Below are 14544 nucleotides of genomic sequence, written 5' to 3'. Positions count from 1 at the left end.
TCATTCATTTTATTTCTAAATACCCATTTCATGCCAATAACATTCTTGTCCTTTGGTTTAGGAACCAATTCCCATGTGTCATTCTTGATTATTAGTTGGAGTTCTTCCTCCATTTCTTTTATCTGGTGATCATCTTTGATTACTTCATCTATGCTTCTTGGTTCTACTTGAGATATTAGACATAGTTCTTCATTAATTCTGCTTCTTGGCTTTACTCCTTTTTCTTTACTATATATTATCTTATCTATAGGATGATTTCATATCAAGTTCTTATTTGGGGTAGCAATTGCTACCTTAACTCTTATTTTAGGTACTACACTCTGTTCTTCTCTCACATCTTCAATTTGTACATTATTTTGCAAGTAATTGTTAGTCTTGAAAAGTAACTCATTACTTTGGTTAGCCTTTCTAGAGTAATCATCTCCATCAAAGTTATAGTCCATTATCTTTTCCTTGGTACCAAACTTTTCATCAACTTTAATAGTTGCACAATCTATTATAGTTTTTGTTCTATAGTTGAAACATCTATAAGCTTTACTCTTCAATGAATAACCAAGAAACATGCCTTCATCGCTTCTTGGATCAAATTAAGCAATATCATCATCTCTTGTGATGTAACATTTGCTTCTAAATATCCCAAAGTACTTGACTGATTGTGAGTGACCAAACCATATTTCATAGGGTGTTTTATCCATGCCTTTCCTAATCTACACTCTATTCTGTGTGTATACTATTGTATTGACTGCTTCCCTCCAAAAGGTCTTTGGTGCATCATTCTCACATAACATAGCTCTTGCTACTTTAGAAATTCATTTGTTTCTTCCTTTAGCAATCCCATTTTGCTCAGGTGTATGGGATGAGGATAGTTGTCTCCTAATACCATGTTCTTCACAATAGATATTGAATTCTCCTCCTCTGTCTAATCTTAAGCTTTTGATCTTGACTCCAGATTCATTTTCAACCTTGTTCTTAAATATCCTAAATTTCTCAAATACTTTTGATTTTTCTTTAAGAAAGGCTACCCATATCATTCTAGTGAAATCATCAACAAAAATCATATAGTACCTTTCTTCATAAAATCCTCTTATTCTTGTAGGACCACTTAGATCTGTACGTACCAGTTCCATCACTTGTGTAGTACAAAACTACTTGCTAGGAAATAAGACTCTTTTCTACTTAGCAAAATGAATTCCTTACAAATAGCATGAGTGGGCTTAGAGATTTTGGGCAAATCTCTCACAATGAGTTTATTACTGGCCTTCATAATGTTATCAAAGTTAATGTGATAGAATCTTTTGTTCCATAACCAATTCTTGTTAATCTTTGCTACTAAACCTCTTATTTTAGTGGAATTTAACTAAAATAAATTACCTCTAGTTTTTGTGCTAGTACCAAGTATTTTTCCTTCCTTATTCTTGATAATGCATGTATCATTACCAAATTGTAGCTAATAGCCTTTTTCCATAAGTTGTCCAACACTCAACAAGTTATTCTTAAGTCCATCAAAAAATAAACATCATCATTATACATTTTATCGTCAAGTGTTATAGATCTAATTCATGTAATATGACAAGTTGCAATATTCCCTACTTTGACAATTCCTTCTTCATGGTGTCTAAATTTGACAAACTTGCTCATATCACCAGTCATGTGATGTGAACAACAATTATCAATGATCCAATCCTTCCTTTCAACTTGTGAAATCAACACACTTTCTTCTCTGATTTCTCTATCAAGATCATCCTCTTTTATAGCTACAAATCCTAATTCATCTTCACTTTTTCTTTTATTAGATCCTTCTTCATCTTATTCTTCATCAGCATATAAACAATTTCTAGATCTTCTAGATTTGAATCTACCCTTAAACTTCCTTTCTCTTTTATGACACTTAGATGCATACTGACCATATTCATTACAAGTCCAAAATTTAAAGATATTCTTACTATCCTTTTCTCTTTCCACAAGAAGAGCCACTCCTTCTTGGATCTTTTCTTCAATGGATTTGCTACTGCTAACAATGTCTCCTTGTGTTTTTGTGCTCCTTACTAAACCAAGTTTGATGTTTAATGCACTGAATGTTGTCTCAACTTTTGCCAATTCTCCAGATTATTTCAGATCAAATTCTACAGCTTCCAATCTACCAAGCAATGTCTCTTTGGTGAAGTTAGTAGTGCAAGGCATCATCAGTTGAATCATTTGTGCCACTAACTTGAAATGTTGTGTTAGAATTTTGAAGATCTTCCATATCAGTTCATCATCAGATTTCTTTCCATTAAGAGATGTGATTCCTGCAACAATTTGTAGATATTCTTCCAACATAGCTTCTTACAAATTCATCTTCCATCATTCTAGCATCTTGAAATGTGCAATACAAATTTTGAAATTTAACTCTTTTTTCATGTGTATCACCTTCATAATTAGCTTCTAAAGTTTTCTAAATTTCATGAGATATTTTAAGTAGTTTTACCTAACTGCACTCACTTTCAAGTAATGCTAATAGTATTTCTTCTCTTGCCCCTATATTGCACATAAATACTTCTCTCTATTCTTTAGTGCAGGTTTCAAGATTCTCTTCTTCTACAATGTTTTTGGATGTATTGGTCACAAGCCAATATCCTAGTCCCATGCACAAGAGATGAGTCTTCATTCTATCCTTCCAACTATTGTAGTTTGTGCCATCAAATCTAGGACTTTCCTTTCTAAACATATTTTCCATGGATCTTCCCAAAGTTGTTAGACTTTCTTTCAAGGACCTAAGGCTCTAATACCAATTGTTAGAAGTAATAGTTTACCAATATAACTAAGAGGGGGGATGAGAAACTCAGTTAAATATCAGTCTTAAACAATTCTTAATTGATCAACCAAAGTTAATAGCAATCATAAAGAAATGTGCATACACACATACACTAGATATGTTGACTAGAGAAACCCTTGATTAGAGGGAAAACCCTAGTGGGAATGATGCCCATAGAATATTAATGAACTAATCTGAATATTCCTTGTTAGAGGATAGACCCTATTAGGAATTTGTTACAATGCTTAGTACAAAGAGTCCCTATTAGAAGACTTTGAATCCCTGTTAGGAGATTCCAACTCTATTAGGAGTTTGCCAACCCTGTTAGGAGTTGTAGAAGGCAACTAAACCCACTATCCAATTGATCTCGATACTATTCCATTTAGAATAATAGATGTGGAAAAATCTTCTCCTCTATCTAGTATGTCTGACCTCTTCACCTTTAGATCATTCAAATAGATCTGGAACTCATCAGTAACCCTTAAGGTCACTTACACACATAGCAGATTACTCTGCTTTCCTCCTTAGCAATTTGCAAATCTTCTCAGCTTCCCCTTTCTTTTTTTTATTCTCAATCCTTGTATAGAACTTGAAAAACACTTTTCCTTTATACCATACTAAATTATTAACCCTTTGAGTCGGCTCTACATCCTTAACATTATTTTGAGTTGGCTCCATATTTAATTAAATGAAATACACATTTAATTAGCACTATCAGCTCTAAGTTCTTCACAAACTTTCACATGTGTAGCTTTCATACCTGCACACTTGCTAACATTATCAGTTGTTAGTGTACTTCCTCCAATTAACTATGCAACTCTTCATTCTAAAAAAAAAGTATTATATTGATCATACAACATAGATTATTTCCCTAAAGCTTTGTTTCCTACAATTCTTTATAAGTCACTAATATCTTCCATACAATGTCAATTTAGGTTTTGCACACTTAACCACATGTCAAATACATGGTCTAGTACCTTTTGTTAACTGTGCATAGGTAGATATGCAATGTGGTGTCCTCAACTCACAAATCTCAATGTAATGCTCAATTAGTCTTACTATGTTGTCATCAATGACAAACATAGTCATGACACTATTCTGTGCTACTCCCCCATAGCATCAACATTCATGCTAACAATTATTATCGATTTGTGGTGGAAAGATTTGTAGAAAAATCTTCAGGCCCACCATTAGAGGCCTTAGAGTGCCTAGATGAGGTCCAAAAACTTGACAAAAGGGTGCTTACACCATTCTGCACTTGTAGATCATCAGCTACCATTTTTGAAAAGTGGTTATAATAGCCAATCAGAGCAACAGTTCAAGAGTTATGGCCTTCTGAAGTTGGGCTACCCAAAATTTCTAAAATAATTGTCAAAGATGTATTTGGCCAACTCTATATGTATTGTTAGGGTATGTCGGCTCTAGGTATTAAGTTTCAATTTCTAGAACCTTCTTGGGCGGCATAAAATTGCCTATTTAAGAAAGGCTTGAACATTGTCTAGAACAACTTTGGGTGGTAGTTCATAGTTTAGTCTTGCAGATTATGTAATGAAGGCACCCATGTGGGTTAGCATATTGTACTTGCAAATTATGTAATTCCACATTTGTGGCACAAATAAGAAGTCCATTTTTTTCTCACATTTCTTGTTATTTCTTTGTTTCTATTATGGTTTATGGTATTAAGGGGAGCACCTTTCATCGTCTAGCTACATACATATTCCAGAATCCAAATAATAAAATAATAAAACTCACTCAACCCATGCTAAGTGACTTACCACAAGATCCTGCACAAAAATAATGCAGACCACAAAAAATGGGTTGATTTCACAAGAAATTTTACGAAAACATATCATAGCAAATATTTTAAAAAGAAACAAGCCATAACTAATTCAATGTGTCTAGTTGTTGATTAGCTAGGTTGATATATATGTATATTCAAATGGGTTATGACATTGCATGGGAATGATCCTCATGATTATGTGTATGTGTTTGGTACATTTCTTTCCTATGATATATCTTTATATTTTGTTGATGTGCCCTTGCTCTATAATTTGGTTTCCATGCCTTTGTGATCTCTATGTTTCATTTTTGTGCCCTTGCTTTGTGATTTTGGTTTCATTCCCTCACTCTACAACTTTGTTGCCATGTCATGCCCTTGCTTTGAAATTTCATTGTCGTGTTGTGTTGTTGCTCTACAATTTTGTGGCCATGCCTTGGCTATGTGATTTTATTCAAGGGTATGCACTTTCTTTTCCTTCTAAGAAAGTATCTCTTTATATGTCCTTTTGAACATGTATATCTAGAGCATCTTTTAAGGTGCTTATTACATATTAGCTACATAATAGAAAAATTGATCTAGGTACATACATATTCTAGAATCTAAATAATAATAAAATAAAAATCACTCACCCTGTGCTAAGTGACTTACCTCAAGATCCTCCACAAAAAACAATGCAAACTAGGAAAAATGGGCAGAGTTTGCAAGAAATTTTACAAAAAAACAATAAACTAGCCATAATCATGAGTCTCATTCACTTGTAGAAGCCTATGCCACAATTATATTGCCTATAAAACTTGCAAAGGATGTTGAAGTGGCTCCCAAGCTTGAAACACTCTTATAAGCATTTGATATTTGGACTATAAATTCTCAAAGACACTTGTAAGTGATTCCAGTGTCATAATACCTACCACAACACTTTCCTGGATTCTCTATGTTGTCTAGCTATTGTTTCTATCATGTAGTCTATTTCTAAAGACGCTCCTCATTCTCTTTCTAAAGCCCTTACTTCTCCTTTGCTCTCATGCCTTAAATTTTGATTGTCAAACTTCTGAATAACTACCTTTGCTATATCTAAAATCAAATTCACAGGATGTTGTAATTCTGGCATAGGTGTTTGGTCATAGATAACTTTCATTTCAGCTTTCAAGTTTTCAAGATTGGTCAACACCCTTACTTGCAGACCTCTCATGTCAAGCACTTTTTGTACTATTTTGACACCATGTTCTTGCTTCTAAGCTAATAGTTCTTTTGATGCATTTTCTTGTAAAATATTAATTTTGTTGAAAATTTTGTAAACTCTTAATAAGTGCATTGTTGTTTTCATGTATGTATGTATGTGTGTGTATATATGTATGTATGTATGTATGTATATAGATAGATCTCGTGGATTGCAAATTATGGATTATAAACAAAAATGAAAAGAAAACATGACATTATTTATTACCCATTTGTTTTGATTGATTGTGGAGAGTTGTAGGAAAAAGAGGATAGAAAACTTTGAGCGAGGGTGGAGATCAGTGGAGATCTAGGATTTTGTTTTTGTTACCTTGTGATCTTCATGCCCTTATTTTGCAATTTTCTTCAAGGAGAGAAGAGGTACCTATGTGAATGTTCTTTTCTTTTCTTTGTAAACATGTATCTCTTATTCATATACAATAGTTTTGGTTGGATTCAAGGATAACTAATTATGATGATTGTATGCATATGTGCATGTATGTATGTAAGTTAGTTCACTCTGTGAACTACTTTACATGCATACATACACAATTGCATAGTACTTGTGCTAAATTAAATTAATCATTCTTGTCTTGGATTCACATAAGCAATTATCCTTGCATTCAATCAAATTTACTCATACCAAATTAAGTATGCAAAAATCTATACTAACAGATTATATCATCTCTTGGTGATTGAGTAAAGATCTCATGCATAATATCATCCAGGTAATGATTGGATGCATTCGCATTAAGTTATAATAGGATCGAGCAGATTATCCATTTGTGTTGCTTCATACTTGTTTTATTGAACAATTTGTTTAACATAATTAGTAATACTAGAATTATACAGCTACAACTAGTACCCTTCTTTATTTTATTTAATCATATACATTTAAGACTATTATTTTTCTTAAAATTATGCTATATGTTTGTTATCACTAAAACACAAATGTAGATATTTGATAGTTATCTTTTTCAATTTCAAGATCTTCATATTTAACGTGAAGAGTTTCCACTACTAGCTAGTGGAACAGCCACAATGTGGAGCCACATAGCTCATGGTTTTTTCCAACAAATTATATTTTTGTCCTTGAAATATATTATAGGTGAATGTTCTTTTGATTTTCCATATATTTAATAATTTGGCACTTGTCGTTTGAGGTAATTTTCTATTATGAGATAGAGAAATCTATCATAAGGATGGACAAGCCAATTTTGATCATTCTACTTTCAAAGTTGATTCCATTATCTAATTAAAAAAACTACTTGCAACTCACACCCTGATTTTTTGCAAGTTGCCTAATCAACCATTCACGCAAATGAATCATCCCATATCCATAAACAACATGTAATCTTCTATAAGTCTCTCTCCTCTAAAGACCCAATACATGGAGCAATTATCATCATGAGTAGACTCACTCTCCTTAGACAAATTCAATAAAAAAATTCATACCAAACTAAGTATGTAAAAATCCATACTTACAAATTATATTATCTATTGGTGATTAAATAAAGATCAGATACTATTTTCCAAGGTGATAAATTTGCATATGCAAATTTATGTATGTATGTATGTATCTTTGCATCTCATTATCATGCCTTTGTAATCTTTGTATATGTATGTTTGTATGTATGTATATATCTATATATATGTATATGTATATATGTGTATATATACATACATAAACACACACATGTGTGTATGTATGTATATATACACATACATATACATAAAGAGAAGCTTCTCAAATCACCTATTGGGGGAAATATAAAGAGATACATATTTAGAAGGAAAAGAAAAAAAAACATTTACATAGGTACCTCTTCTCCCCTTAAATAAAATTATAGAGAAAGCACTACTATTTTTGGGCCCGAACATCACAAAGTACATCATTGTTAAAAATTACCATCACAATTTGACCCCAAATGTTGTAGTGTTGCAAAGGGCACAGAGATCACAAGGGCACAACATGGAAACAAAATTGTAGAGAAAGGGAACGGACATCACAAGGGCACAACAATAAAATGTAGAGATCACAAGGATATGCAAATGAAATCTTAGATCTACATTGATCTCCACCAAGGGCACAACAACAAAATGCAACAATCACAAGGGTATGACAATGAAATGTCCACCAACATTCGGAGCTCTCTACCTTCTTTCACACATAAGTCTACTTAATCAAAATAAATGGGAAATTATTTATGTCATTTTTATTTTTGTTTATATCTAAAATCAACTTCACATTGTGTTGTAACTCTACCATAGGTGTTTGATCCTTAATAGCTTTCATTTCAACATGTCAACATTCAAGTTTTCAAGTTTCCTTCTCATTATATAGTCCTTTCCACCCTAAAAACTACTTTGTTACTTCATTAAAATCGAGACTTGAAAAAAGCCAATGATAAAGCAAAGCCCATATTCTAGAATCCAAATAATAAAATAATAAAATTCACTCAACCCATGCTAACTAACTCAACTTAATATCTTGCACAAAAATAGTACAGACTAGAAAAAATGGGCAAGAAATTTTTTGAAAACATATCATAGTAGTTATTTTTAGAAAGAAACAAGCCATAATCTAGTTAAATTTCTCTAGTTACTGATTAGTTAGCTTGATTACAAATTATTGTAGAAATTTCATCAAATTAGGTACAATAAAATGAACAATGAGTTTTTCCCAACTAGCAGGATCAAATACAATTTCCCAAGGTGATAAAATTGCATATGCAAATGTATGTATGTATGTATGTATGTATGTATGTATAGAGAGAGAGAGAGAGAGAGAGAGAGAGAGAGAGAGAGAGAGAGAGAGAGAGAGAGATCTTGTGGATTATGGAGATTAGTGGAGATCTAGGAGTTCATTGTCATGCCCTTATGATCTCTGTATATGTATGTATGTATTTATGTATGTATACATATGTATATGTATATATGTGTGTATGTATGTATGTTTGTATGTATGTCTATAAACAAAGAGATCTTGGCACAATAGAAAAACAATAAAACTAACTCAATAGGTAGCATGGCCATGGGTATTGTCACAAGATTTTAAACATAACTATATAAGGAATGATTTACGATGTGTAAACATTACATTAATTTTAAACTACAACACAAAGGTTGCACTAGGGTATTATAGTATTTTAATTATAGAAAACTGCTTGATTGGCCCGAGTGGGTGTATAATTGTGAAGAGTTGTATCAGGTAAGTAAAGTTCACTAATGGTTATAGGAATACATATGCATCAAAACAATTAGAAACTAGAACTACATATTCATTAGAGTGAATAGTTCAAGGGTCTTGATTCCATGGATATGGGTTTGTACATAGCCTAGTAGGTGGAGTATGCCTCCAATGTGCAAACACCTTGGACATAGTTAGGTAGCACTTCACCATGTATGTATGTAACTATTCTCTACTTAACAATACCATCCACATGTGGGAGCAAGGGGGGGAAGTTGAGCTTGCACCTTCAGCAATATTTCATTTCCATTATTTGTGCTCTCTAAATCAAAGGTATATAACTTTATCACTTGTAACTATAATTTTCAAATAGTATAAACCATGATAGTTTATGATAATTCGATGGTTCTCTTTATAAGTTTATAAAATTGAAGTTTAAAATTTAATTGCATTTATGTACATCTTTTCAAGTTTGATATTTCTTGTTTTCTTGAATTATAGTTCAAGAATAAATTTTCAAAACACATATTGATGACCAATTGGAGATTGATCTAAAAATTTGTAAGAATGATTGCGCGAAAAAAGATTTTTAAAAAATTGTGTATGATAATCATCTTTTTATGTTTTTTTTGACACAATTGTTCTTAGATTTTATGATTTTTGGTGAGAACAAAATTCCAAACTAACTAGGTAGGTGATAAGACCTATTTCCCTAGAATATATCTAATTGAGTTGATTTTTATTTGGTTTTGGCTAATACAAAATTTTATTTCAAATGTATGTTTACTTTCCAAATGCCATATTTCTAATGAGAAAATCTAGATGAAATATTGTATAGAAATACTAGAATATATCTAATTTTGTTAAGGGAAAAGATGTTCATCTTCTTAAAGAGTGTTTATATTTAATGATTTCTTTCTTTTGTAATGGGGTTTGAAATATATTTACTTGTCAATGTCTCTTAATTATAACTATGTTTTCTATGTGCTCAAGAAATACAAGTTTTTAAAATTTCAATTTGACTTCAATTAGATTTAGGAAAATGAGCTAAGACAGGGTATCAACAATGTAGGAACATGTTGGAAACTTTGTGGACTATGTTATTATTTTTTCTATGTCTGCCAATAAATTTAACTGGAATGTCTAGATCTAGTAGACTTGGTATTTTATGTCTATCTTATTTAAGCTTCAAAATAATTGTAGATAAATAACTTGATTTAAATTCTAAGTGCTTTGAATTGTATTGGCACATTCTCCCTATGAGGATGCCAAGTATATACTACTTCTATTCATTTGGTCTACTTGCTAATTAGTTAGGTTGATTACAAATTCTTGTAGAACTATCATCAAATTAGGTACAATAAATTGAACAATCAATCGTTCCCAGCTAGCATGCTCAAATATAGTTTTCCAAAGTGATAAATTACATATGCAGATGTATCACTTGAATGCTATACATGAAGCACATCCCCCAATTTATAATGAATGGTTGGATATAAAGACTCCATATGCTAGCCCAATAATGGAAGCCAAGGATGTAACCATGCATGTATTGGCACACTCTCCCTATGAGGATCCCAAGTATCTAGTGTTGTTGTTAATTTGGGCATCACTATATGATCCAAAATGTAATGAAGTACTGAAGCCAGTAGTATGTATGTATGTATCATGTGGAGATCTAAGATTTCATTGTCATGCCCTTGTGATCACTGCATTTCATTGTCGTGCCCTTGCAATCTCTATATCTCATTGTCATGCCCTTGTAATCTTTGCATGTCATTCATTTTAGTGTACCTAATATGATGATAGTTATATAGGAATTTTTTATCATTCCCTTGTGATATTTGCATCTTAAGTATCTATTGTTGTTGTTAATTTGGGCATCACTATATGATCTAGAAAGTTATAAAGTACTAAAGCTAGTAGTAACTTCTCCCATGTCTCTAGAAAATGTAGCATAGGTTCAGGGTCCCTTGGATCCCAACAATTTGTAGTAGATATTCTAATTACTAGAAGAATAACTTCAATTAAGAGTTGAGTGTAAGGAGTTGAAGAAGCAATTTTTGCTTGTGTAAACGCCATAATCATGAGGTTCATTCCCTTGTAGAAGCCATAACCTAGTTAAATATGCACACATACATACATATGCAAGCCATAATCTAGTTAAATGGGTTTAGTTGCTAATTACCTGGGTTTATTACAAATTCCTATAGAATTTTCATCAAATTAGGTAGAATAAAAGGAACAATCAACATTATTTTTATGCAGGATCTTGAGGTAAGTCACTTAGCATGGGTTGAGTGAGTTTTATTGTTTAATTATTTAAATTCTAAAATATGTATGCAATTAAATCAAATTTTTTTGTTGTGTAGCTAATATGTAATAAGCACCTTAAAAAGACCTCTTTGTATACATATATACATGTATATGTATGTATGTATATGTATGTAGATGTATGTATGTATGTATGTATGCATGCATGCATGCATGCATGTATTTATGTATGGATGTATGTAAATATCATGTGGAGATCTAGGATTTTATTGTCATGCCCTTGTGATCTTTGCATCCTAAGTATCTACTAGTGCTATTAATTTGGGAATCACTATATGATCTAGAATGTTATGAAGTACTGAAGTTGATAGTAACTTCTCCCATGTCTCCAGAAAATGTAGCATAGATTTAGAATACCTTGGCTCCTAGGAATTTGTACCAACTATTCTCGCTGCTAGAAGAATAACTTCAATGAAGAGTTGAGTTTAAGGAGTTGAATAAGAAAATTCTTCTTTTATGTAAATGTCATAATCATGAAGCTCATTCCCTTGTAGAAGCCATAACCTAGTTAAATATACATATATATCAACCCAGCTAATTAGTAATTAGACCCATTTAACTAGATTATGACTAAAGCAAGTTCTTCTTTTATGTAAATATCATAATCATGAGGCTCTTTCCCTTGCAAAAGCCATATATATATATATATATATATATATATATATATATAAACCCAACTAATCAATAACTAGACCCATTTAATTGGGTTATGGTTCATTTCTTTCTAAAAATATTTTCTATAATATGTTTTTGTAAAATTTCTCATGAACTCTATACACTTTTCTTGATCTACATTATTTTTGTGAGGATCTTGAGGTAAGTCACTTAGCACCTTAAAAAATCTCTCTCTCTCTCTCTCTCTCTCTCTCTCTCTCTCTCTCTCTCTCTCTCTCTCTCTCTCTCTGTGATGCAGGAGCATCCAGAGGTATAAGGCCAATCCTGTGTCATCCAAAAAAATGTACTTGGACTTACTTTTTATTTCATGTGTTTTCATTTTTAGATACCCATTTGGGTCAAATAAAGGTTCCAACTCTCACAGTTCCACTATTAGTGTTCTAGGTTAGAGTTTTAATCACCTTGGGATACGTGTAAACACTAAAAAAAAGGAGTATGCAATTGAGCCATCATTTTGGTGAGCTAGAAGGTGTAAATTGGTTGGATGATTTTCATTGTAATTTAGAGCATTCCAGAAAAAGAATTATGTCAAAAGGCCCCACGGTTTGAAAGTTATCATAGTTTTTCAATTTTTGGAGACATCCTAAGAATGCTTCAAATTAAGGTTAGGGGCACTAAATGACCTTGAATAGGGCTGAAAAATGGGGGACAAGAAAAGCTTTTCTATAGGACTATAGAGAACTTTGAGATCTTTTCAAAAATGTAAACGATTCGTCAATTGGAGCTACGGTTCAAAAGTTATGCCTCCCAGAAGTTCAGTTATCATTTCTGGATTCTTCTAATTTTGTGCCAACTTCTAATGCGACTTCTAGAGCCTTCTATTTAGTTGGTGGATGCCAACTAGTAGTTTCTAGAATTTATTCCTAATCCTTAACCCTTTGGGGTCTATTTAAGAACATTTTTGGCATTGTAAAAGGTAGTTCGGAGTGGAGTTTGAGAGAAGGTACTGGGAGAAGAATTTATCTCCAAATTTATGCTATTATAAGCCCATAGGGCATGTTTTGGAGTCTGTTTCTCTACACTAATTGTACTAGCATATTTTCATAGTTAATTAAATTTTCCCTTTCCTATTGTATCCATTTTGTGCTTGGGTTGTGTCCCCATCAAGTGGTATCAGAGCTAGTTTTCCTAAGTGTGTAGACAGAGTGCCAACTGTGACGCAGTTTGCACTAGGACTATGTGGTTGTGGGTTTGAGTTAAGAAGATGCCTCCATGAAGAGAGCTTGGTGGAAGGGTCAAAGCAATTAATTCTGAGGAGGTTAGAGCCCTCCAAAGGTAGGTACAAGCATTGCAAGAGGAGCTCCATAGAGAAACAAATGTTGCCGCAGGCGACGAAAGTGAGGACGACAATGAAGAAGAAGAAATTGGACCAGAAGGGGAATTTGATGAGGAAGTTCTGAATCAGGCAGAGGAAAGGCTTTTTAGGGCCATTACTAAGTTTGGGAAAAGACCTACAATTGATGTGGGTGTATTTTTAGGAAATTTGAAGCCAGATGAGTTGATCAACTCGATCAATGAACTAGAAGAGTACTTTGAGTATGAGGATATCAGGGATCCAGATAGGGCTAAGTTTGCAAAGGCCAAACTGAAAGGCCATGCCAAAATCTGGTGGGAAGAGGTTCAATTGGAAAGAAATAGAAGAGGAAATGAGAAGATCACAAGGTGGGATCATATGGTGGACAAATTGAAGAAGCAATTCATTCCTATTGATTATGAACTTGATTTGTTTAAGAAGATGCATGGGTTAAAGAAAGCAGGAAAATTAGTCCAAGAATATATAGAGGAGTTTTACCAACTTCTGATTAGAGTAGGGCATGCAGAAGCAAATAAGGAGAAGGTTGCTCATTATATTAGTGGGTTGCGACCTAGCATCCAGGAGGAATTAAGTCTGGTAAGAATGACCAATGTTGAAGAGGCATACCAATTTGCCCTATGAGTTGAAGAGAAGCTAAATAAGAGGTTTGAAGGGAGAAAAAGAGGGCATGGTTAAGGAGGAAGGGGTAGTGGTAGGTCATCTAGAGGCCAAAATGAAACCCAAAAGAAAAATGAAGATGTGGGTACTAGCAGGAACCAGAGGAATGAGGGTTTCAACTGCTCCCGTGATCAAGACTTTGGAAATCAGAGAGGAAAAGGTAGAGGACATGGACAAGGAAGAGGAGGCTTCCATGGTACCTATTTCTCTTGCAATGAAGAAGGTCATCGTTCCTTTGAATTCCCTCAATGACGAGGAATGATAGATAGGAGAGCTGAGGATCAAGCTAGGGTTGCTCATGTGGATGAGGATGCACAATCATCACATTCAGAGGATGCAGAAAGAGGAGAGACTTTAGTAAATGAAAGGGTCCTACTAAGTGGTGAGATTGAACCAAGACAAAGGAGGAGTTTATTCCATACTAGGTGCAAGTGTGAGGATAAATGTTGTGATGTGATCATTGATGGTGGTAGCACTGATAACTGGGTATCCAAGGAGATGGTCTCTAAGTTGAAGCTCAAGAGGGAGAAACACCCCCAGCCCTATCAGATTGCTTGCATGAAAGATGATCATAAGGTCCTGGT

Source organism: Cupressus sempervirens, chromosome 2 (assembly GCF_028749045.1).
Source record: "Cupressus sempervirens isolate cs-2001-9-10 chromosome 2, ASM2874904v1, whole genome shotgun sequence".
NCBI lineage: Eukaryota > Viridiplantae > Streptophyta > Pinopsida > Cupressales > Cupressaceae > Cupressus > Cupressus sempervirens.
This window is presented reverse-complemented; position numbering follows the sequence as displayed.